Raw genomic sequence first — 26,200 nt, forward strand, 5'->3', positions numbered from 1 at the left:
AAGCAGGGAGCTACTTGAAATAGCAATTCCCTCTTTGTGAGAGCAATGTTTTTATTTCTTTCCCTGCACACATATCTGCGTGCAGGGAAATAGATGAAAACTCCACTTTCTGCAAACCCGAACTGTTTGACAGTGCAGATATGTTTGCTTTTGCTTGCGGGGAGCTATCAGCTCCCTTCAAGGAAAAGCAAACAGATACCTCCCTAGGGTGTGTACCTTAGGAGATAGCAGGATCTGGCCCTGATTTGTGTAGGTCCCTAGGGCCATAAATGGCAACACCATGTCCCCACACCATTCTAAACCTTTGCCCCGGGATGTGGCAGTGCCACTTGGCCTTAGGTTGTTTTCTGTGAATTTTATTTTTTTTAATGATATTTCATAACTATAACGTCTCTGTAACCTTTGGTTTTTAAAAAAAATGTTTTTATTGACAATTTTTACAGCACATTTTACCCCCCCCCCCCCCCCGCACCAGACAATATCCTTTAACAGCAGGTATACTTCTAAATAATCACATAATAAAAGGGATTCCATTACATACTTCCACAATTTATACGTCTTGTAGAAAAACAGATTTAGAAGAAAATACATGAGAAGGAATCAATATAATAAAGCCAGTGAGACACAAATTAATAAAGAAAGGAGCTCAAAAGCACGATAATCAAGATACAGAAGGGGAACAAGAATCAAAAACATAAATCGTCAAAAGCAAGAGGACAGGTTAAACCACCGAAGAGGCAAAAACAAGAAACATGAGTACAAAACATGAGTACAAATGGACACCTCTAGCTATTCGCCCCCCTAAACATTTGCCATCCTTCTTTTCCAATCTGCAATAGGCTTCCACAACTGTAAACCAAGTTCTCTGCCCTTTTTCCCCCTTCTGGCATAAATAGCTTTCTCTAAGTTGTGGATGCACAATAACCTAGCCAGCCAGTGCTGGAACGGGGGTGGTGTCTTATCTTTCCATGCAGTTGCTATACATAGGCGTAGAACAGCCATAGCCACAAATATAAAGCCCTCATCTTGATATTGCGAATTGCTCCCTTCTACTTCTAATAGTATTACTTCTGGTATCAGCTTCAATTTATATGCCAACGATTTATCAAAGAATGATTCAATACTTTCTATCAATGGAGAGAGGTTTGGACACCCCGCAAACATATGCAGTATATCTGCCTCCATGCTGTCGCACCTTGGGCATTTAATCCCCTGTGTACCTCCCCACTGGGCGATTCTGGCTGGGGTATAATACAATTTGTATAGCGTCTTATAGTGTTGTGCCTGCAACGCAGCCGAGCAAAGGGTTTCTATTCCTAACCTTAATGACTTTAAGAATACTCCCTCTGGTACTCCTAGGGCTTCCCTCCATTTAGTCTCGTATTTCTCCAGATCATCCCCTCGATGCTCTATAAGTTCTGCATATAATCTTTTAATTGTACAGGGTTCTGCCCCCTCAATCATTTGCAGGATCGAATTTCCTTTAAAGCCCATCGGTCCATCCCGTTTATTACCTAGAAAGCTTCTTATTTGCAAATATTTAAAAAAACTCCTACTGCTGACCCCAAATTCTTGTTGGATTTCTGTGAATTGCCGTACCCCTGATTCCCCTATTAAGTCCCCCATATTTTTAATTCCTGAACGAGCCCATTCCCTAAATATGGTATCGGCAAATATTTCTGGTGGCAGCATAGGATCCTCTATTATTCTAGTATATGCATGAAACCTCCCTAAGTCAAAACTTTTCTTAAACGATTTCCATATTTTGTCTGCCGCTTCTAATGTCTTAAACCTGGTTCGCTTAAAATAGCTTGGCTCCGAGTATCTAAGGAGGGCGTTGTTTGTCTCATCGCCGAGAATTATCCCGTACACCTCTGTTGACCCTGTAGGATTTTCAGTTTCCCTCTCAGCTCCTCCCAACAACCCAGTCATTTGCTGCAATGCTGCCGCCCAATAATACATTTTAAGATCTGGTAATGCCCATCCCCCCCTGTCCCGTGGTAAAGACATATATTTCAGGGCTCTTCTTGTCTTCCCCTGGGACCAAACAAATCGGTTTACCATGTTCTCCACCTTATTAAACCAAATCATACTAAAAAACAGCGGAATAGTTCTAAATAAATACAAAAATTTCGGCAGCAGATTCATTTTTACGTAGTTTACTCTACCTACTATGGACATATGTAAATTATTTACCCTGTCCAGGTCCTTTTTTACTCTCGTAATAATAGGCTTATTATTAATTTCCACCAATTTTCCTAGTTCTGCCGTGATCTTAATACCCAAGTACACCCCCTCATCAACCACCCGTGCATCTGTACATATTGTGTAAGCGTTCTTTATAATTTGTGACTTACTTTTATTCAGGTGATACAGAAAAGGGGGTGGTGATGAACAGAGTGTCTGAATTAAGCAGACCACTCTTACCCAGTCCAAAGATCAGGGCTTGATCCATCACCGTTATTTATCTCACTGCCCCATCCCAGCTCAGAACCTGGCTATATGAAAATTAGTCTGTCCCTGGCCCAGTGCATCATGGGAACAGGGCAGACCAAACTACCAAGCCAATTCTTCACCAGAAAGGAGACAAGCTACCGGGGACCGGTTTCTGGCATTTCAGCCTCTTCGGCCCGGCTTGCTTGAATCCTGATGGAGCAGTGAGAAAGGGACTCATGTCTGAGTATACCCTGCCACACCTATAGTGGCCAAAAACGATACAGAAAAGGGGGTGGTGATGAACAGAGTGTCTGAATTAAGCAGACCACTCTTACCCAGTCCAAAGATCAGGGCTTGATCCATCACCGTTATTTATCTCACTGCCCCATCCCAGCTCAGAACCTGGCTATATGAAAATTAGTCTGTCCCTGGCCCAGTGCATCATGGGAACAGGGCAGACCAAACTACCAAGCCAATTCTTCACCAGAAAGGAGACAAGCTACCGGGGACCGGTTTCTGGCATTTCAGCCTCTTCGGCCCGGCTTGCTTGAATCCTGATGGAGCAGTGAGAAAGGGACTCATGTCTGAGTATACCCTGCCACACCTATAGTGGCCAAAAACGATACAGAAAAGGGGGTGGTGATGAACAGAGTGTCTGAATTAAGCAGACCACTCTTACCCAGTCCAAAGATCAGGGCTTGATCCATCACCGTTATTTATCTCACTGCCCCATCCCAGCTCAGAACCTGGCTATATGAAAATTAGTCTGTCCCTGGCCCAGTGCATCATGGGAACAGGGCAGACCAAACTACCAAGCCAATTCTTCACCAGAAAGGAGACAAGCTACCGGGGACCGGTTTCTGGCATTTCAGCCTCTTCGGCCCGGCTTGCTTGAATCCTGATGGAGCAGTGAGAAAGGGACTCATGTCTGAGTATACCCTGCCACACCTATAGTGGCCAAAAACGATACAGAAAAGGGGGTGGTGATGAACAGAGTGTCTGAATTAAGCAGACCACTCTTACCCAGTCCAAAGATCAGGGCTTGATCCATCACCGTTATTTATCTCACTGCCCCATCCCAGCTCAGAACCTGGCTATATGAAAATTAGTCTGTCCCTGGCCCAGTGCATCATGGGAACAGGGCAGACCAAACTACCAAGCCAATTCTTCACCAGAAAGGAGACAAGCTACCGGGGACCGGTTTCTGGCATTTCAGCCTCTTCGGCCCGGCTTGCTTGAATCCTGATGGAGCAGTGAGAAAGGGACTCATGTCTGAGTATACCCTGCCACACCTATAGTGGCCAAAAACGATACAGAAAAGGGGGTGGTGATGAACAGAGTGTCTGAATTAAGCAGACCACTCTTACCCAGTCCAAAGATCAGGGCTTGATCCATCACCGTTATTTATCTCACTGCCCCATCCCAGCTCAGAACCTGGCTATATGAAAATTAGTCTGTCCCTGGCCCAGTGCATCATGGGAACAGGGCAGACCAAACTACCAAGCCAATTCTTCACCAGAAAGGAGACAAGCTACCGGGGACCGGTTTCTGGCATTTCAGCCTCTTCGGCCCGGCTTGCTTGAATCCTGATGGAGCAGTGAGAAAGGGACTCATGTCTGAGTATACCCTGCCACACCTATAGTGGCCAAAAACGATACAGAAAAGGGGGTGGTGATGAACAGAGTGTCTGAATTAAGCAGACCACTCTTACCCAGTCCAAAGATCAGGGCTTGATCCATCACCGTTATTTATCTCACTGCCCCATCCCAGCTCAGAACCTGGCTATATGAAAATTAGTCTGTCCCTGGCCCAGTGCATCATGGGAACAGGGCAGACCAAACTACCAAGCCAATTCTTCACCAGAAAGGAGACAAGCTACCGGGGACCGGTTTCTGGCATTTCAGCCTCTTCGGCCCGGCTTGCTTGAATCCTGATGGAGCAGTGAGAAAGGGACTCATGTCTGAGTATACCCTGCCACACCTATAGTGGCCAAAAACGATACAGAAAAGGGGGTGGTGATGAACAGAGTGTCTGAATTAAGCAGACCACTCTTACCCAGTCCAAAGATCAGGGCTTGATCCATCACCGTTATTTATCTCACTGCCCCATCCCAGCTCAGAACCTGGCTATATGAAAATTAGTCTGTCCCTGGCCCAGTGCATCATGGGAACAGGGCAGACCAAACTACCAAGCCAATTCTTCACCAGAAAGGAGACAAGCTACCGGGGACCGGTTTCTGGCATTTCAGCCTCTTCGGCCCGGCTTGCTTGAATCCTGATGGAGCAGTGAGAAAGGGACTCATGTCTGAGTATACCCTGCCACACCTATAGTGGCCAAAAACGATACAGAAAAGGGGGTGGTGATGAACAGAGTGTCTGAATTAAGCAGACCACTCTTACCCAGTCCAAAGATCAGGGCTTGATCCATCACCGTTATTTATCTCACTGCCCCATCCCAGCTCAGAACCTGGCTATATGAAAATTAGTCTGTCCCTGGCCCAGTGCATCATGGGAACAGGGCAGACCAAACTACCAAGCCAATTCTTCACCAGAAAGGAGACAAGCTACCGGGGACCGGTTTCTGGCATTTCAGCCTCTTCGGCCCGGCTTGCTTGAATCCTGATGGAGCAGTGAGAAAGGGACTCATGTCTGAGTATACCCTGCCACACCTATAGTGGCCAAAAACGATACAGAAAAGGGGGTGGTGATGAACAGAGTGTCTGAATTAAGCAGACCACTCTTACCCAGTCCAAAGATCAGGGCTTGATCCATCACCGTTATTTATCTCACTGCCCCATCCCAGCTCAGAACCTGGCTATATGAAAATTAGTCTGTCCCTGGCCCAGTGCATCATGGGAACAGGGCAGACCAAACTACCAAGCCAATTCTTCACCAGAAAGGAGACAAGCTACCGGGGACCGGTTTCTGGCATTTCAGCCTCTTCGGCCCGGCTTGCTTGAATCCTGATGGAGCAGTGAGAAAGGGACTCATGTCTGAGTATACCCTGCCACACCTATAGTGGCCAAAAACGATACAGAAAAGGGGGTGGTGATGAACAGAGTGTCTGAATTAAGCAGACCACTCTTACCCAGTCCAAAGATCAGGGCTTGATCCATCACCGTTATTTATCTCACTGCCCCATCCCAGCTCAGAACCTGGCTATATGAAAATTAGTCTGTCCCTGGCCCAGTGCATCATGGGAACAGGGCAGACCAAACTACCAAGCCAATTCTTCACCAGAAAGGAGACAAGCTACCGGGGACCGGTTTCTGGCATTTCAGCCTCTTCGGCCCGGCTTGCTTGAATCCTGATGGAGCAGTGAGAAAGGGACTCATGTCTGAGTATACCCTGCCACACCTATAGTGGCCAAAAACGATACAGAAAAGGGGGTGGTGATGAACAGAGTGTCTGAATTAAGCAGACCACTCTTACCCAGTCCAAAGATCAGGGCTTGATCCATCACCGTTATTTATCTCACTGCCCCATCCCAGCTCAGAACCTGGCTATATGAAAATTAGTCTGTCCCTGGCCCAGTCCATCACCACCCCTTGTTGTAAATAATTTTGTCCACCCTAAGCGTGGAAGGGTATACTCAGATGTGAGTCCCTTGCTCATTGCACCATCAGGATTCAAGCAAGCCGGGCCGAAGACGCCTGAAATGGCAGAAACCGGTCCCCGGAAGCTTGTTTCCTTCCCAGTGTAAGAATTGGCTTTTGTAGTCTGGTCTGCCCTGTTCCCATGATGCACTGGGCCAGGGACAGACTAATTTGCATACAGCCAGGTTCTGAAACTGGGATGGTGCAATGAGCTAAAAAACGGTGTTGGATCTAGCCCTGATCTCTTGACTGGGTGAGAGTACTCTGCTTAATTCAGAGACTCTGTCCATCACCACCCCTTGTTGTAAATAATTTTGTCCACCCTAAGCGTGGAAGGGTATACTCAGATGTGAGTCCCTTGCTCATTGCACCATCAGGATTCAAGCAAGCCGGGCCGAAGACGCCTGAAATGGCAGAAACCGGTCCCCGGAAGCTTGTTTCCTTCCCAGTGTAAGAATTGGCTTTTGTAGTCTGGTCTGCCCTGTTCCCATGATGCACTGGGCCAGGGACAGACTAATTTGCATACAGCCAGGTTCTGAAACTGGGATGGTGCAATGAGCTAAAAAACGGTGTTGGATCTAGCCCTGATCTCTTGACTGGGTGAGAGTACTCTGCTTAATTCAGAGACTCTGTCCATCACCACCCCTTGTTGTAAATAATTTTGTCCACCCTAAGCGTGGAAGGGTATACTCAGATGTGAGTCCCTTGCTCATTGCACCATCAGGATTCAAGCAAGCCGGGCCGAAGACGCCTGAAATGGCAGAAACCGGTCCCCGGAAGCTTGTTTCCTTCCCAGTGTAAGAATTGGCTTTTGTAGTCTGGTCTGCCCTGTTCCCATGATGCACTGGGCCAGGGACAGACTAATTTGCATACAGCCAGGTTCTGAAACTGGGATGGTGCAATGAGCTAAAAAACGGTGTTGGATCTAGCCCTGATCTCTTGACTGGGTGAGAGTACTCTGCTTAATTCAGAGACTCTGTTCATCACCACCCCTTGTTGTAAATAATTTTGTCCACCCTAAGCGTGGAAGGGTATACTCAGATGTGAGTCCCTTGCTCATTGCACCATCAGGATTCAAGCAAGCCGGGCCGAAGACGCCTGAAATGGCAGAAACCGGTCCCCGGAAGCTTGTTTCCTTCCCAGTGTAAGAATTGGCTTTTGTAGTCTGGTCTGCCCTGTTCCCATGATGCACTGGGCCAGGGACAGACTAATTTGCATACAGCCAGGTTCTGAAACTGGGATGGTGCAATGAGCTAAAAAACGGTGTTGGATCTAGCCCTGATCTCTTGACTGGGTGAGAGTACTCTGCTTAATTCAGAGACTCTGTCCATCACCACCCCTTGTTGTAAATAATTACTTTTATTCAGAGCATACCCCGCTATTCGACCAAACTGATCTGCCTCCTGTTCTATTTCTCTTATTGCATCTATTGGGCTAGGTGTGATGACCGCAATGTCATCTGCATATGCTAGGACTTTAATGTCTCCCATCCTGGTAGTTAGCGGAGTAATTTGTTCATTCCGCTCAAATCTTCGTATCAAGGGGTCAATGTACATAGCAAACAAGAGGGGTGAGCAAAGGCATCCTTGCCGCGTTCCCCTAGTAATAACCAGAGGTCTAGTGCGGCCTGAATTTACCCTAACACAAGCAGTGGGATTTGTATAAAGTGATTGTATAACTCTTACAAATACTTCACCTACTCCCCCCCTTCTTAAAACTGCCCACAGATACTCCCACGCCACCCTGTCAAAGGCTTTTTCTGCGTCCAATAACATGGCTGCCATAGGGTTCCCCTCTACTTCCTGAGCATCAAAAAGTGTTATCATCTTCCTGACGTGTAATGTAGTGCCCCTTTGTGGTATAAAGCCATGTTGATTAGTGCTTACCAGTTGAGTGATTATTTGTAACCTTTGGTTTTTAGTGAATTTTACACTTTTTCTTTTAATATGAATTGTACTACAATTTCACTTGTAAATTCAATTGAGTAATATACATTTTACAAGTGTATAAATACATTTTATTCACACATGTATTCTTAATATACAAATCAAGGTAAGGCAACTTATGTAGTGTATTCTTTCTGTATATGGCACCATACCAAGTTCATCCCTTTTTTTCATTTTATGGATCCGCAGAGCGACTGCAAACTAGAGAAGGTAGCCCATATGAGTACTCTATGGTTAGTATGATGAAATAGTGGTGGATCTGCAAATTTGATCAAATGTTAAAAAAATATAAACATTGCATACAGGTACTACAAATTTTAACATTTACATCAGAGAAACCTTATCCATACATTAATATTTAGAAACTATCTGCGTTTCACAACATATTTATTTTATGAGCGTGGTGAATCTGGAGATCCACAGCGAAGTTACCACGGATCTGCCACAGTTCCAGGAACACATCCAAACCTCAACTTCTCATTGGTAACGGTAAGTCTCTGTCCATTTACATTGAAAACCACATCCTAAATCAGTTATTTGGGTTTCACATCTCTCTGGAGGCAGACTGAAAACCACTGCACCATCCTTTTTTTGGCTTTCCTTCAAAAGTATAGAGTTTTAAAATCAGGATGTCTTCTGCTGAGGATAGAGGAGAAGGCGAAGAGCAGAGTGAAGAAGAAGACTTCCCATTGCCATAGAAGTCCTCTAAAATTTGATAATATATTTCCATCCTTTCAGGAGAAATGAAAGTTGTTGCAAAAGCTGTTCAATGCAGTATATGCAGCAAAAAACTGTCAAGCGGTACAGGGAAGTATTCACATCGCACATCCTCTATGTGGAAACATCTGAAAATCATACATGCAAGGACATATGACAAGATGATGAGAGAGAGAAGGTGGTGCATTATCATCAGCAGCTGGACCATCTTTAGGATCCTTACCACCAGACCGGATGGTTGCCTACCCCTTATGTTTGACCAAAACTGCAAGACATAGGGCCTCATTGCAGCAATATGCCTGTTGCACTAAAAATGTCATCTGTTGTCCATTTTATGCATGCTCTCAACAAGAATTATTGTTGTTTGTTTTGCAACTCACCCTTCTACCTTCCATTCCTCTTTAAACACAGTAGATATCTGAAAAGCAAATATAGAATACATCTAACTTTACCTTCTATACTATTAGATTACAAGCTATAAGCAAGTGAGAAGCTACATAAGTGGGCATGTCAGTGTGTAAGAGTCTGTGTACGTTTCAGAGTATGGGTGAATACATTGGTGCATGAGTGACTGTACAGGTGGGTGACAGGGTGGGTGAGTGGTTGAGTGGATATATGAGTGAGTGTATCAGTGTATCCGTCATTGGATGTGTAAGTAGCTGTGTGTGTATGTTACTGGGCATGTTAGTGGTTGTATGGGTTTCTAAATGGATATGTAAGTGACTATATGGATTGATAACTGCCTGTGTAACTGGGTGTTTGGGTGTGTAACTAGGTTTGCAAGTGGCTCAGTTAGTGGTGGATACATAAGTGCTGTCTGGGTGTGTGAGCGGATGTATAAATGCCTCTGTCATTTTCTGACTAGGTGTGTGAGTCGTTGTATGGTTTTATAAATATAAATGTGAGTGACAGTATGGGTGGGTGACTAGGTGTATAACAGGGCGTATGGGTGTATAAGTGTGTGTGTGTGTAACTGACTGTCTGAGTGTTGGGTACATGAATGGCTGAATAAGTGTTTTAGTGGGTGTGACGATGCCTGCGTGGGTATGTGAATGGCTATGTAATAGATTTTAGATGTATAGATTAATAAATCGATATGTAAATGCTTTTATGGGTGTGTGACTGAGTGTCTCAGTCACTGGCTATGTGAGTGGTAGGTACATAAGTGCTATTGAGGAAGTGTAACAGGGTGCGTAAGTGTCTGTCTGTCTGTGTGAGTAGGTGGAAATGACATACTATTACATACTATTAAATCACATGCTATAAGCAAGCACCCATATCTAATTTCAAACTCATTCATTTATATCGGCTTAATACAAAACTTATATTTTCAGTATAGCTTCCTCCTTTGCTGCTCCATATATTTTTAGCTAATGTTCTCATCGAACCTTACTTCTATTTTGCCTTTTACTGTAGTGTCTAGAAGCTCCACATTTTCTTTCATCTTTTAAAGACTTATAGGTTTTTGTTTTTTAAAACATACACTTTTTTATAGTACAAACTAATTTAACAACTTTAATTTTAATACCTCTTAATATCTGTTTTTCACTGCAAATCTCAAGTCAGAAATATAGCAATCCTCCTCCGCTCTCAGTACAAAAGTACCACTAATGGCTACCATTCCCACTGTGTCTTCACTCATACTCATGTGCTGAGCAAAACACACACTTCCTTTCATCTTCTATTTTTGCTCTGCCATTTCTAAATGGTTACTATTTTCTTTTACCACTTCCATGTTCCCTCTGAAGAAACCCAATTTGGTAGGTTTTTCCTGGATCCGCAGATCCACAGTGGGGATCAGCGCGGCCTCCCATGTGAATCCAAGGGGAATCTGCGATCCACACGAAAGCCCTTAAAAGCATTCAACAATTAACCCTGGGCGTAGTAGGCGTAGTGGGGCTACGCGAAGCTATGCAAAGTGGACCAGAAACTACGTCCACCTACGCACTTCGCGTAGCCCCACTACGCGCCACCCGCCTCCCTCCTGCCCTCGCTAAATACTTAAATAATGGTTTTAAAAAGAATAAACAGCACTTACCTTGTCGGCTGCGTCTCCGGGGCTCCCTCTGGTAACCGCCGCGCCATGCTGGATACAAATGCGCATGCGCGGCCGCCCGCACATGCGCATTTCTCACGTGAAATGCGCATGCGCGGGCGGCCGCGCATGCGCATTAGTATCCAACACGGCGGCGCGGTTACCAGAGGGAGCCCCGGAGACGCAGCCGACAAGGTAAGTGCTGTTTATTCTTTTTAAAACCATTATTTAAGTATTTAGGGAGGGCGGGAGGGAGGCGGGTGGCGGGCAACTTCGCTACACCCACGGAGTGGGCGTAGTGTTGCCTGCTACGCCTACTTCGCAAATGGTGAAGTAGGCAACACTACGCCCACTCCGTGGGCGTAGCGAAGTACTACGCCCAGGGTTATCAACAATATGCAGTTAATGCTTTTCATTAATGTTTTGTTTTTTTTCGAAAATATTGTAAATTTCGAGACATACATTCCCACCGATCATTTTTTGTACACTAGTCTGCTTTTTAGTTTCACAATACAATCTGTTTTGTTTCCTTCCTCCCATCTACTTTTTAAGCTCAGTTCCCATAGTAACCATGCTTCCAAAAGTCTCTGCCTACCAGTAGGTCAAATGTTTACAAGACTTTCCCACAACAGCATACTAACATCACATTAGCTGTAGCAGGTATGGTTGACTGTTTGCAATTCCAAGCATATTTCAAACAACATAACTTCTGTTTTTCAAAGCCAATCACAGAGGTGGTTACTTTTTTTCTTAAAGTCACTACCTAATTTTTGTTTCCTGTTTATCTCCACCATCCAATCAAATATGTTACTTTATATTTTACTTGTTGTTCTCCATTGTAACTGCCATTCATCTTCAAGTCCCCTATTCTGCTGCAACCTTTTTCTGTGAGCTACTCCTGCAGGTCCCCAAATTGATTAGAGTCTGGTTTCTGGGCCATAGTTTTGTGTTTTGGACCAGAGAGAGCACTAGAAGGTGTGGCATTGACAGGAACTTAGGTTTACCTAATGTAGACCATACTTGGGTTGGCCAGAGAGGTTAAAGTGGCATCAATTGCTGCCTTTGGTTGAAAGCATTGTGGATTGCCAATATCCAGACCTCATGATTGTGCACTGTGGTGGCAATGACCTATGCACCCTCACTGGGCTTGGACCGGAAATCCAAATAAAGGAAACCTTTGCTAAATTAATGTTACTTTATCCACATACTGCCTTGGTGTTCTCCAACATTTACCAATTTTGTCAGCAGATAGAGGAAACCTGGAAACATATCAATAAAGTTGTTCCTGCATTTCTCCAAGACCACAACATGAGCTCTATGTACCATAACAACTTACACTTTGACATGGATGGAATATATCGAAAAAACGGATTCCATTTTCCAAACACAGGCAACAGAGTGTTCTTTAACAACCTAAAAGACTGCATGCTGTCCTATGTGTAATTATCATCTTTACACCATAAAAACAAAGGCTCTTTTCAGAGCCAACCCTTTTGGCAAACACTGGTTCTTTTATTTCAAATTCTTTTTTCTAATTTCTCACTCAGATCCGCAGATTCTCAACCAAATAAAGGGTCTGTTGGCTATATTGCAGGCGGATTTGCGATGGATCCGTGAATCCATCCCAACCAAAAGCACACATTCAATACAAAAAATCAACACATTTCATACAAACATATCCTACTACAGTTTATATAACTGTCTGTGTGTCTGTGTGTCTGTGTATGAGTAGCTGTATAAGTAACTGTGTGGGTGTGTGAGGTGCTATATGTGAGTGGGTATGTTACTGGCTGTGCAACTGGGTCTGAGAGTGACTGTGTGGGTGTATGAGTAGCTGTCTAGTGCCTGTGTCGTAGTGTGACTGGCTGTGTGGGTTTGTAAGGGGCTGTATGGGGTGTGTGAGTAGCTGTGTGGGTGTATAACTGAATGTGTGAGTGTGGTGGTTATGTGAGTGAGTGTGTTATTGCATGGTGTGGGTCTATTAATGGGTGTGGGAGGGATTATTTGGGGCTGTACATGAGTGAGTGAGTGGCTGTATTGGTGTGTGATTGGGTGTGCAAGTGGTTTTTTGGTTCTCTGAATGGGTGTGTGACTGGCTGTATGGGTGTGTGAGTTGATTAAGTATGTGTGAGTGTGTGGTGGGTGCCTAAATAGGTTTGCCAGTCCCTGTGTGGGTCTGTGATTGGTGTGTGACTGGTTCTCTAGGTCTGAAAGTAGATGTATGAGTGGTTCTTTGGGTCCGTGAGTGGAAGTGTAAATGGCTGTATGAGTGTGTGAGTGGTTTCTGGCTCGGTGTGTGGGTGGCTGTTTAATGGGTGTGTGTGTGGTTTTCTGGGTCTCTGAGTGGATATGTGAATGGCAGCATTGGCGTGTAGGTGGTCATGTGGGTATGTCAGTGTGTGAATGGGTGTGTGAGTGCCTGTGTGCATCTGTGAATGGTGTGTGAGTGATTCTCTTGGTATGTGAGTGGATGTATAAGTGGCTGTTTGGGTATGGGGTTTTGGGTGGCTCTATTAATGTGTGACTGGGTGTGTGAGTGGCTGTATGAGTGTGTAAATGGGTGTGTGAGTGCCTGTGTGTGTTTGTGATTGGGTGTGTGAGTGGTTCTCTGAGTGTCTGAGTAGATGTATCAGTGACTGTATGGGTGTGCGAGTGTATGGGTATGTGGCTGGGTGTGTGAGTATCTGTATGGGTGTGTCAGTGGTTTTCTGAGTGGATGTATCAGTGACTCTATGGTAGTATGAGCAGGTGTAGAAGTGGCCATGTTGGTCTCTGGTGTGTGAGTGTGTGACTCTGTGGTTTTAAGTATGGGTGTGAGAGTGGGTGTTTAAGTGGCTGTGTGTGTCTGTGAGTGGGTTTGTAAGTGGTTGTTTGGGTATATACATGGCTGTGGGAGTGGGTGCGTGAGTGGGTCTGTGAGTGGGTGTGTGAGTGGTTCTCTGGATCTGTGAGTTTATGTATCAGTGACTGTATGAGTGTGTGAGAGGGTATGTGAGTGACTGTGTGAGTGAGTGAATGGGTGTATGGATGTTTGAGTGGATGTGTGAGTGGGTCCTTGAGTGGGTGTATGTGTTTTTTTAAATGGGCCTGGATCTGCAGGTCCACTGCAGATTCAAACTGGGGCCGCACTGAGTCCTGCTGTGAATCCATGGATCCTCGCACATGCACAATTCCTCCCCCATTGATGGGGTCCCTCACAACCCCCCTCAGTACTATGGGATCAGGATACCTCTATCCTGACCCCTTATATCCTAATTCTATGTTATTTCCCTCGCCAGGAACTGTGGTCTGAGTGACAAAACGGTGGCTGCAACTTTTCTCTCAGGGTGCGTTCAGTCAATCATGGCATTGCTGTTGGTGTGTGGATCCGCAGAACCACCATGGTGGATCTAGGTGGATCAACATCTCTAGATATACATAATGTTTATAATTTAATAACCCCTAAACAGATTTACACCACATTACAAAAAGCACTCTTTCTGGACCAAGTTCTAGCTTTCTGTCAAAGTTGGTGTAATTCTGAACCTCGGTTCAGGCTGTAGTCGTGTCTAAAATCCCTGTGGGAAATTGCTTGGGGAATACATGTTTTGGGACCCCTCTGTTTCTCGGCCCCACTTAAAGAATCACCCCAAAACTTTCCAGAAAGCAGCTGAAATTACTTGCAAACTAGTATATATATATATAGTTTCCTGTGCATGTTGGGAGCTGTAGTTGTCTACAACATTGCAGCATTCCCAGGCAGCTGGATAGGCTGAGCTCCGACCAATGGGAGTGCCCTGGCAATTACAAAGGAGGGAGGAGGAGATACCTGTGAACTTTTCAGCATCCGAAGAAGGCGCAATGGCCGAACTGCATCATGCTGGTTGTTTTTGGTGATTAAAGGCTTCCCATCTGTACCTCGCTGTGTCCCTGGGTTTCCTTGTGTGAAGGTGATCGTGTGGCATATTTTCACGCTTGCCAGCAGCGCGATACAGGGACCCGTCCAAGCAAGTGTCCTGGATCTTTGTTGACAATTTGGTTTTTCATCACGGTAGTGATATAATCCCAGGACCGCCTCAGGAACGGGCCGAGCAAGTGGCCGCTGTCAGTGGCAGTCTGTAACTGTACAGGGAGACGGGTTGATTCACTCCCGCGTCACGGCCCAGCTGTGTTCCATTCTTTTGGGGCTTTGGACGTTGGGGACACAAGGGAGCCTTGTACACCAATATTGGAAACGGGGTCACCAGCCGCTACACGGCCCCTCCTTTGCGTGGCGTATTTGTGATACATCTTGGATCCAGCTGCCGAAAGGACAGTTTCCTGTGCATGTTGGGAGCTGTAGTTGTCTACAACACTGCAGCAGTCCCAGACGGCTGGATAGGCTAAGCTCCGACCGATGGGAGTGCCCTGGCAATTACAATGGAGGAGGAGATGCCTGTGAACTTTTCAGCATCCGAAGAAGGCGTAATGGCCGAAATGCATCATGCTGGTTGTTTTTGGTGATTAAAGGCTTCCCATCTGTACCCCGCTGTGTCCCTGGGTTTCCTTGTGTGAAGGTGATCGTGTGGCATATATATATATATATATATATATATATATATATATATATATATATATATATATATATATATATATATATATATATATATATATATCTCTATCTATCTATCTATCTATCTATCTATATATATATTCACTGAAAAAACCATAGGTTATAGACCATATATAGTTAGGAATTAGCATTTACAAAACCTTGAAAATTCACTGAAAAAACCATAGGTTATAGACCATATATAGTTAGGAATTAGCATTTAAAAAACCTTATTTTACTCACACAAAACCATTGAAATTCCATATATAGTTAGTTATACTAACTATATATCGCGCACCCGCAATCCACTGCTGATGATGTCACATATTACATCATTCATGACATGGTCAGTGACATCACTGATGATATCACTGATGACATCTCAAATGACATCACTGATGACATCACTGATGACAACATCCAGTGACTGTATGTTTCTGTAAAGTTAAAATATGTCTTATATATTGAAGAATGAGTGGATGTATAAGTGTCTGGATGATGTATTTAGTAGGTGCATGACTGACTGTATAAGTGAGTGATTAAATGTGTCTCACTGAGTGCATGGGTTAGTGACTAAACTGTTTTAAATTGTGCACCATTGTGTCTGTTGTTTTGTAATCTGATTCATGTGTTGATCATTAGCTATATGACTAACTATATGGGTTATTGATTAGTTGGCCAAGTATTTGTATGGGAGACTGAGTGTGTGTGTGGGTGTCTGGGAGGTGTATGACTCTGTGCATAGATGTGTGAGCAGTTGATTCACTAGATGTATGGGTTCAAAAGTGCATGTGGAAACAGCTGTATGGGCGGTTTACTGTGTGCATGAGTGTATTGGTGAGTGAATGGATATCTCAGTGCTACATGTCAAAGTAAGTACATATGTAAAACACAGTACATGTGGTAGTTGACATATATAAATAACTGTGCATAAGAGCCAGTGAATGTGTGAGTGGCTGTATGGATTATTGTGAACTTGTATCAGGGATTGTATAACAGAGTAAATATGTGTTATTATATGTTTCAATAAGTAAGGTGTGTTTAACTATATAGTTGAGGAAATGGAGGTGTGATTGATTCTTTGCAAGACTGATTAGGTGTGTGAGTAACTCCATGGATGAGTGACAGTCTGTGAGTGTCTGTTTACACTGAGTGTATCTAAGGTTATATTAGAGTCTGAAGAGGTTCATCGTATCATCACATGAATGATGTCATGAGTAATGTCAAATGAGATGTCATCAGTGATGTCATCAGTGATGTCATTTGAGATGTCATCAGTGATGTCATCAGTGATGTCACTGACCCTGTCATGAATGATGTAATATGTGACATCATCAGCAGTGGATTGCGGGTGCGCGATATATAGTTAGTATAACTAACTATATATGGAATTTCAATGGTTTTGTGTGAGTAAAATAAGGTTTTTTAAATGCTAATTCCTAACTATATATGGTCTATAACCTATGGTTTTTTCAGTGAATTTTCAAGGTTTTGTAAATGCTAATTCCTAACTATATATGGTCTATAACCTATGGTTTTTTCAGTGAATTTCATAGGTTTTTTAATAGCAAATCTTTATAAAAATAATACATTTTAAATCGAATTTTATATTTTATAATTTTTTGATTTTTTTTTATATTATTTTTGGTGCGCTCCCGGGGCGCGGACAGGTGAACGCACGGGTAAGCGCAATTTTGCGGCGCGCCCCGGGGCGCGTACTGATGCGCGTCCCGGAAGCGCTATTGCCGCGAACGAAAACAACATCGTGACGTATCACGTAGCCGCCACGCCTTGCGTCATAAGACACGTATCGCGTAGCCGCGAGATGCGTCTTATGACGCACCGCGTAAGCGCACCCGGAAGCGCATACGATCGCGCAACATAAGCGCCCCGATGCGCTTACGATACACGCCCGGGACGCGCCCCGGGGCGCGTAGCGTAAGCGCGTCAAACCATGTGACTTTAAAATAACACTTTTCATTGGTTCAGAACTTTTTTTTTTCCAAATTGTGTGAAACCCACCCATTTCTCTTACTATTGCTTTGTACTTGGAGAGAGAAAGAGCTGTTCTGTCTACTCTATCTCCTACTTTTCTGATCTGAAGCAATGGCTGCAAGAGAGTCATCCAGCAGTGATTCAGATGGATTTTTAGATGAGGACCCTCCTCAGCAAAAGAAAAAAAACCATTTCATCTGGAAATTTTACGACATCCCTGAAGGACAGAAAAAAGTCAATGCTCCCAAAGTAACCTGCAAAATATGTGGGAGTAGTTTATCCAGAGGCAATCCTCTGAAAAAATATAGTTTTGGGAATGCTAATTTGATCAGGCATGTGAAAAGAAGACACCCTAACAACTTTGCCAGGGAGAGTGTCAGAGAGCTGGCACGGAATGTACCCACAGATGGCGGCAGCACCTCCACTGGTGGAGCAACACCTTCGGGACCACCCCGTGGAAGAATGGTCCCTAACATTTAGCCGGTGTTTGCAGGCATCAAATTTTTGTGCACGGAGTGTGACGAACTGCTCTGCTATGGGGAGCAGAGTGTTGAACTCATTGCCCTAAAGAAACAGCAACACCGCTGCTCTTCCAGTCCCTAAATTTTCTATTTTTTTTGCTCCTGTTGAGCAGTTTTGGAATCCTTGTTTTTGTATTTCCCTTGACAAAAATCCAAAAAAAATATAAAATTGTTTTAAAAAGTCTAAAAAATATATAAAACAACAAAAACAAAAAAAAATATATAAAACAACAAAATCAAAAAAAAATTCTTTTCAGAACTACCTCCAATTTATAAAAAGAAGTTTTTTTAAAAAAAAAGTCTGTCATTTTTAATCTCCATGGTACGCTCCCCCGTACGCTCCCCGGTGCGCGTACCGGGCGCTCCCCCCCCCCGCGAAAATCGAAATTTTTTTAAAATTTTTTTTCACCCGCGGGAGCCTTTTATGGCCCCCCACATCAAAAGTAGGGGGTCAGGGGGGTGTACCCTGCCCCCTTTTGCTCATTTCCCCCCTTTGATTCTTGCCACCTCTTGTGTCTCAATCCTACCGAGACACAAGATGGCGGCCGCTGCGGACTGTTTCGAATGTTTACAGACACCCGAGAACCAATCAGCTTGCCGTGCGCAAGTCGCGTGGCGCGCCTGGAGCGCTCCCTGGTACGCGTACCGGGCGCGGCTCTAGATATATATCTTTTTTCAAACCTAATTTACTCAAAATTCACAGGACCACATATCTTGAGACCTAGCAAAGGCACATCGGGCAAACAATATCTACAATTTTGCCAAGTTTCGTGGAAATCCATTCAGCCGTTCGAGCTAAAAGTGAGGCCAACCGCCCTATGGAAAATTGCATGGCAAAAACACGTTTTGGGACCCCCCTTTTTTCTCGGCCCCCCCTTGACGACCCCCCCCAAATTTTCAGGGGCTGCTCAGAAACAAAATGTTCCATTTTCCTGAAAATTTCAGCCAATTCCGTCCACAAACGCCAAAGTTATTAGACATAGAATTTTCAAAAATCCCATAGAGAAAAAATCCTAACTATATATACCTACTGGCGACCGCCAGTAGGTAATATATATATATATATATATATATATATATATATATATATATATATATATATATATATATATATGTCCAAACAAATTGGGTTCTTCTGAGACCATTTCTCCCGTCGTTAGGTGGCGTACACCGGCGGCGAACCCGAGCCGTTGCTTCTTATTACTCCAAAAATTGCTTTCACTCAGCAAGTACGCACTCGGAGACAGATTCTTGATGAAAGGTATTTTATTCCCAAATTACGCTACGCGTTTCAACACTATGCAGTGTCTTGATCACACAATGCTTCGATGTATGCAGGCATTTTTGTAACTAAAGGAAACCACTAACAACATAAACAAGGGTGTGCATTTACAACAATCAAGTGATTTGAAATGTATTTATGTCGGCCATCTTTGAGTGGTAACAGACTGTTACTTGACACAGCCTGTACCCTCCAAAATCAAGTTGTATATTAATAGGCTCCATTGAGAGTCGCTATACAGTGAGACAAGTCATTTCCACTTGATGTGGTTCCACATTTATCTGAACCCACTAAATATGCATTCCAAATTATTTCTTTAGAATGATGCTCTTTCAATAATCCTCGCATACCTCACGCGCCTAGGAACATAATTTGTTCGGTTTAGTACCGCTAATGTATCATCATAGGCTTGGTATTGCTCGTTAGGGATTGGCGAGATATCTCCCGGGACTGTCCGCCATTACTGAGTGGTATAATTCTGAATTTCTAATACAATATACCACCCTTTGTATGACCCCGAACTTATGATATGGTGCTAGGAGTTCATAACAATGGGAATACGATGCATGCGGTCTAGTGCCCTTATTGTCATCATTTTTTACATGGATATCCATCTCACCAAAGCGACCCACAATCTATAAAAAATTATTATTATACCCCTAGTTCCGTCTGTCTGTGGTGTTGCCATTGCCATAATTATTGCGCAGTCTAGTGCTCAAAAAGTGCAAAATATAAGTGCTTCTGAATTCATAAATTTAAAAGGAAGAGAGAAGTCAAAAGTAGGTAGGAACCCAGTGTAGTGCCTTGGCAGTGAAGGGAAGTTTCTCTCGTGTCCTAAAAAACAATGTGATAAAAGTGAAATTAAAATCTTATTGCACTGGGATTTATTGCGGAACAAAATACCATGATATCAAGATTTCGGGAGAGGGGATATCCCGAGTGGGTACTTAAAAAAGCAGTTTCAAAAGTCTCAGAAATTGACAGAACAAATGCTCTTCAACCCAAAACTAAAAAGAACGAAGGGGAAGAGGAGGTACAGACTAGAATAATTACCACATTCAACAATGAATCCAAGAGGATTCATAAAATACTTACAGACAATTGGTCTATCCTTAAATCGGATAACATCATTGGGCCACGAATAAGGGAAAAGACCAAGTATCACCTACAGGCGAGGACGGAATCTCCGTGACATCTTGGTAAAGGGAGATGTTACTGAGAAAAGGAAACATGTACAAGGTCTAAGGGGGGTTTACCCTTGCGGGCATTGCCGAGCATGCATGGCCAGTGTAATGGTTAAACAAGTACATATACCAGGCAATCCAAAACCTAAAGAGATCAAACAATTCCTGACCTGTAACTCTACATATGTAGTGTACGTTTTGGAATGTCCCTGCCACAAGAAATATGTGGGGAGCACCATTTGTATGGCCAAGAAAAGAGTGCAGGAACATCTTAGAGCCATTACACATACAGATATTAAATACCCCATTGCAAGACATTTCTCTGAGTACCATCAATCCAACAATTCCCTATTGAAATACTATATAGTGGAACAGGTAAATATTGGAAACAGAGGGGGAAATCGGCGGCTAGCACTCAGAAAACGGGAATCAAGGTGGATTCTGGATCTCGAGACTAGGTTCCCAGGTGGCCATAACCTTGATGAGGAACTGGCAACTCACTTGTATACATGATGAGGCAAATATGAGTATACGTATGTAATGTAAATCATTGACTTAACCTGTAGACTGCCTTTTTTCTGCTGAAATCACTGTATGTACATATTTTAGTGCAATAAGATTTTAATTTCACTTTTATCACATTGTTTTTTAGGACACGAGAGAAACTTCCCTTCACTGCCAAGGCACTACACTGGGTTCCTACCTACTTTTGACTTCTCTCTTCCTTTTAAATTTATGAATTCAGAAGCACTTATATTTTGCACTTTTTGAGCACTAGACTGCGCAATAATTATGGCAATGGCAACACCACAGACAGACGGAACTAGGGGTATAATAATAATTTTTTATAGATTGTGGGTCGCTTTGGTGAGATGGATATCCATGTAAAAAATGATGACAATAAGGGCACTAGACCGCATGCATCGTATTCCCACTGTTATGAACTCCTAGCACCATATCATAAGTTCGGGGTCATACAAAGGGTGGTATATTGTATTATAATTCAGAATTATACCACTCAGTAATGGCGGACAGTCCCGGGAGATATCTCGCCAATCCCTAACGAGCAATACCAAGCCTATGATGATACATTAGCGGTACTAAACCGAACAAATTATGTTCCTAGGCGCGTGAGGTATGCGAGGATTATTGAAAGAGCATCATTCTAAAGAAATAATTTGGAATGCATATTTAGTGGGTTCAGATAAATGTGGAACCACATCAAGTGGAAATGACTTGTCTCACTGTATAGCGACTCTCAATGGAGCCTATTAATATACAACTTGATTTTGGAGGGTACAGGCTGTGTCAAGTAACAGTCTGTTACCACTCAAAGATGGCCGACATAAATAAATTTCAAATCACTTGATTGTTGTAAATGCACACCCTTGTTTATGTTGTTAGTGGTTTCCTTTAGTTACAAAAATGCCTGCATACATCGAAGCATTGTGTGATCAAGACACTGCATAGTGTTGAAACGCGTAGCGTAATTTGGGAATAAAATACCTTTCATCAAGAATCTGTCTCCGAGTGCGTACTTGCTGAGTGAAAGCAATTTTTGGAGTAATATAAATATATGTATATATATATTACCTACTGGCGGTCGCCAGTAGGTATATATAGTTAGGATTTTTTCTCTATGGGATTTTTGAAAATTCTATGTCTAATAACTTTGGCGTTTGTGGACGGAATTGGCTGAAATTTTCAGGAAAATGGCACATTTTGTTTCTGAGTAGCCCTTGAAAATTTGGGGGGGGGGTTCGTCAAGGGGGGGCCGAGAAAAAAGGGGGGTCCCAAAACGTGTTTTTAACATTGAGTTTTCTATAGGGCGGTTGTCCTCACTTTTAGCCCGAACGGCTGAATGGATTTGCACGAAACTTGGCAAAATTGTAGGGACTGGTAGCCCGATGTGCCTTTTGTAGGTCTCAATATATGTGCTACAGTGGATTTTGAGAAATTAACGTTTAAAAAAAGATATATATCTGTAACAGCGGACCGGGCAGCGCGCCAGGACGCGTACTTTTCGCGCAACGGAGCTTTGTGAAGCGAAGCTGATTGGTTCTCCGGCGTCTGTAAACATTCCAAACAGTCCGTAGCGGCCGCCATCTTGTCTCTCGGTAGGATCGAGAGACAAGCGGAGGCCAAACCGAAGGGGCAAATGACCATAAGGGGGCATAGTAGATCCTCCCTGACCGTTTAGGTTTGATGTGGAGGTGTTAAAAGGGCCCCGCGGGGCAAAAAAAAAAATAATAATAATAATCGAACAGCTGAATGGATTTGCACGAAACTTGGCAAAATTGTAGGGACTGGTAGCCCGATGTGCCTTTGCTAGATCTCAATATATGTGCTCCAGTGGATTTTGAGAAATTAACGTTCAAAAACAAGATATATATCTGTAACAGCGCTCCGCTTCGCGGAGATAAAATTATATGTGTATTACCTAGCTGTTGCTAACACCAGTTAGCGACGGCTAGTAGAAGATAGCGACCATCTTGGGCCCCACTTTGCATGTGAGTGATATTTATCACTAATGACATGCAAAGTGGGCATGCCAAGATGTTAGCGACTGGAAACAGTCGCTAACATCGCTATCTCCTATTATCAACTTTTGGAAATATTCGAGATAAGCGCGAATATCTCCAAAAGCTACCACCTGCCCTGAGCAGTTCTTAGCCATGTTATCCAATGGGAGGTGGATAACATGGCTAAGAGCATTAGCTCGGTAATGCATGAATATCGCTGAGTTTTCAGCGATATTAATGCATTGCGGTCGTTTTTTATCGTATTTGCGATAAACCTTGATAATAGCAAGGTTTATCTGCGATAATTTCTGACGGTAAAAAAATCGTTGCTAAGCATCGTTAGGGATAAATATCGCTTAACTTTGGTAATATGCCCCAACGTCTGTTAACGTTCGATTCGAAGGAAATCAGGAAGTGTTGAAAAACATTGTCTGCGCCATCTTGTCTTTTTTCAAATGCCACACTTTTGTCGTGCACGGCAGCCATTTTAGATGCCTTGACCAGACCCACTCTGTGCACGCTGTCGATCCTTAGCATGGCTCCCCACCCTCGCAAGCATCTCCCCCAGGCAGTGGTCACCCCCGCTCTCTGTCTTATGCATGGGTAATAAACCTCCCCCCATCTGCGCTGCTCTTCCCTGAGAATCACACCCTGTGCCCGCCCGACACCTCCCTTTCGCCCTATTCACTACCGCACCCTCTGACACTCCTTTTCCTCTGTGTCCGATTGTCCAGGCTGGTCCTAGGGTATCAGCTAGCCCTGCAGATGTAGTTTATGGCCACAGCTGTAAAAAATCACCCCTCTTCAAAGGAGTTATAGTAGATCAAGGCCCACACTCGATGAGATCCATCACAGCAGAAGCGTTGCTATTATCTGAAAACCATCCTGTATTGTGATTGGGGAGGGGACCGAGCCTGAAGCGGAAGATTCCAGGGATGACTCTTTGTACATCAAAGTTTTTACAATTATGTGTCACATTAAAAATATATAGCACTCCGAAAAAGTAGTAAGATTATAAAACTTTAATAATTTATAAATATATACAAGAAAACAAAAATAGTAATAACATATAAACATTTTTAGGGAAAAACAACGAAGTAGCGGTCGGCTGTGCGAATAGTCCCAACGCAGCACAACGTCCAGATTTCCGGCGTGGGGCGTCGCGGGGGGTGGGTCATCAGTAGCAAACTGTTGTGCGAATAGTTCCAAGGCAGCAGAACGCGCTGAAATCTAGATGACACGAAAGTGATGTCTAGTAAGTTGCCACCCAGCAAATAACGGCGTGGGGCGTCGCGGGGGGTGGGTCATCAGTAGCAAACTGTTGTGCGAATAGTTCCAAGGCAGAAGAACGATGGCACCAAGGTGATGTCCAGTAAGTTGCCGCACTGGTTTTGGTATCCTACAATGCTGCTCCGAATAACGGCGTGGGGCGCCCCGGGGGAGGCGGCGTGAACGGGCCTCTCCAGGTGGAGTGTCATCTGTTGTAGTGGGGCGCCCCTTTACCGTTTCAGTTGCCATTCCGTCCGTTTTTGGTCCACTGTGTCAAAAGCCGCAATTCAGCTGAGTTGCGCCCACTCTTGCGGTGCAGCGATAGGCGGCTGTCACAGGACTCTCAAAATGGCGGCAGGCTGTTTCCTTTTTGGGCCTGGTTCACTGAAATGGCCCTGGGACACCTTGGAAATCGGACGCTTGTCTGCTAGGTCTTGGACCCCATTCTCGAAAGCGTCCCCTCCGCCTTGAGAATTCATCAAAAGTTTTGGGGGCCCCGACTCCTGCAGGCTTCTGGTGGGGAGCGGCTGCCATGATTGCTCGCGGAATGACCACGACTGAGCTACGAGATGGTGGTGCTCTCATGCTGACGCCAGCTTCAGTCTGAAACATCCAGAAACAAGGTGGGGCTTTCATCGTTTGGGAAAAAAAAAAAGTTTTCATCCAATGAAAAGTGTTGTTTTTAGGTCATATGATCAAGCCTTCCATCATTAGGAAACCAAAAGTAAAATGAACCAATGAAAAGTTTTATAAACAAGTCACATGACCTGTTATGCGGCATAGGGTATAAAATGCGGAGAAAATACGTTGGCACGTGAGGCGGCGTCAGTAGCGGACCGATGTGCGAATAGGCCGAAGGCAATACAACGCGCCAAGATCCGGATGGCACCGAGGTGGTGTCATAGTTGAGAGTTCTGAGCAGCGGTTGTAACACTGTCTGAAGCTTATTTGCAGCTGCTGCAGCTTCACTACGCACCAAGATCCGGATGGCACCGAGGTGGTGTCTAGTAAGGTGCACTGGTGTGGCCATCCTACAATGCTGAAAGTCGGCGTGGGGCGCCCCGTTGGCCTGTGAGTTTGCGTCAGTAGCGGACCGATGTGCGAATAGGCCGAAGGCAGCACAACGCGCCAAGATCCGGATGGCACCGAGGTGGTGTCTAGTAAGTTGCCGCACTGGTGTGGCCATCCAACAATGCTGAAAGTCGGAGCGGGGCGCCCCGTTGGCCTGTGAGTTTGCGTCAGTAGCAGACCGATGTGCGAATAGGCCGAAGGCAGCACAACGCGCCAAGATCCGGATGGCACCGAGGTGGTGTCTAGTAAGTTGCCGCACTGGTGTGGCCATCCTACAATGCTGAAACTCGGCGTGGGTCGCCCCATTAGCCTGTGAGATGGCGTCAGTAGCGGACCGATGTGCGAATAGGCCGAAGGCAGCACAACGCGCCAAGATCCGGATGTCACCGTGGTGGTTTCATAGTTGAGAGGCACTTCATCTGCAGTGGGGCGCCGAGATCCGGATGGCACCGAGGTGATGTCTAGCAAGTTGCTGTACTGGTGTGGCTATCCTTTAATGCTGATAGTCGGCGTGGGGCGCCCCGTTGGCCTGTGAGATGGCGTCAGTAGCGGACCGATGTGCGAATGGGGCCAAAGGCAGCGCAACAATATATTCTGAATTGAAGACACCACAAGGCGCTGAGATGCCAAGTTCCAGATGGCACCGAGGTGGTGTCTAGCAAGTTGTGGCACTGGTGTGGCCATCCTACAATGGTAAAAGTCGGCGTGGGGCGCCCTGTTGGCCTGTGAGATGGTGTCAGTAGCGGACTGATGTGCGAATGGGGCCAAAGGCAGCGCAACAATATTTTCTGACTGACACCACAAGGCGCTGAGATGCCAAGATCCGGATGGCACCGAGGTGATGTCTAAGTTGCGGACCGATGTGCGAATGGGGCCAAAGGCAGCGCAACAATATTTTCTGAAGAGAAGACACCAAAAGGCGCTGACATTCCAAGATCCGGATGGCACCGAGGTGGTGTCTAGCAAGTTGCTGTACTGGTGTGGCTATCCTTTAATGCTGATAGTCGGCGTGGGGCGCCCCGTTGGCCTGTGAGATGGCGTCAGTAGCGGACCGATG

Source organism: Lissotriton helveticus, chromosome 11 (assembly GCF_964261635.1).
Source record: "Lissotriton helveticus chromosome 11, aLisHel1.1, whole genome shotgun sequence".
NCBI classification, from domain to species: Eukaryota; Metazoa; Chordata; class Amphibia; order Caudata; family Salamandridae; genus Lissotriton; species Lissotriton helveticus.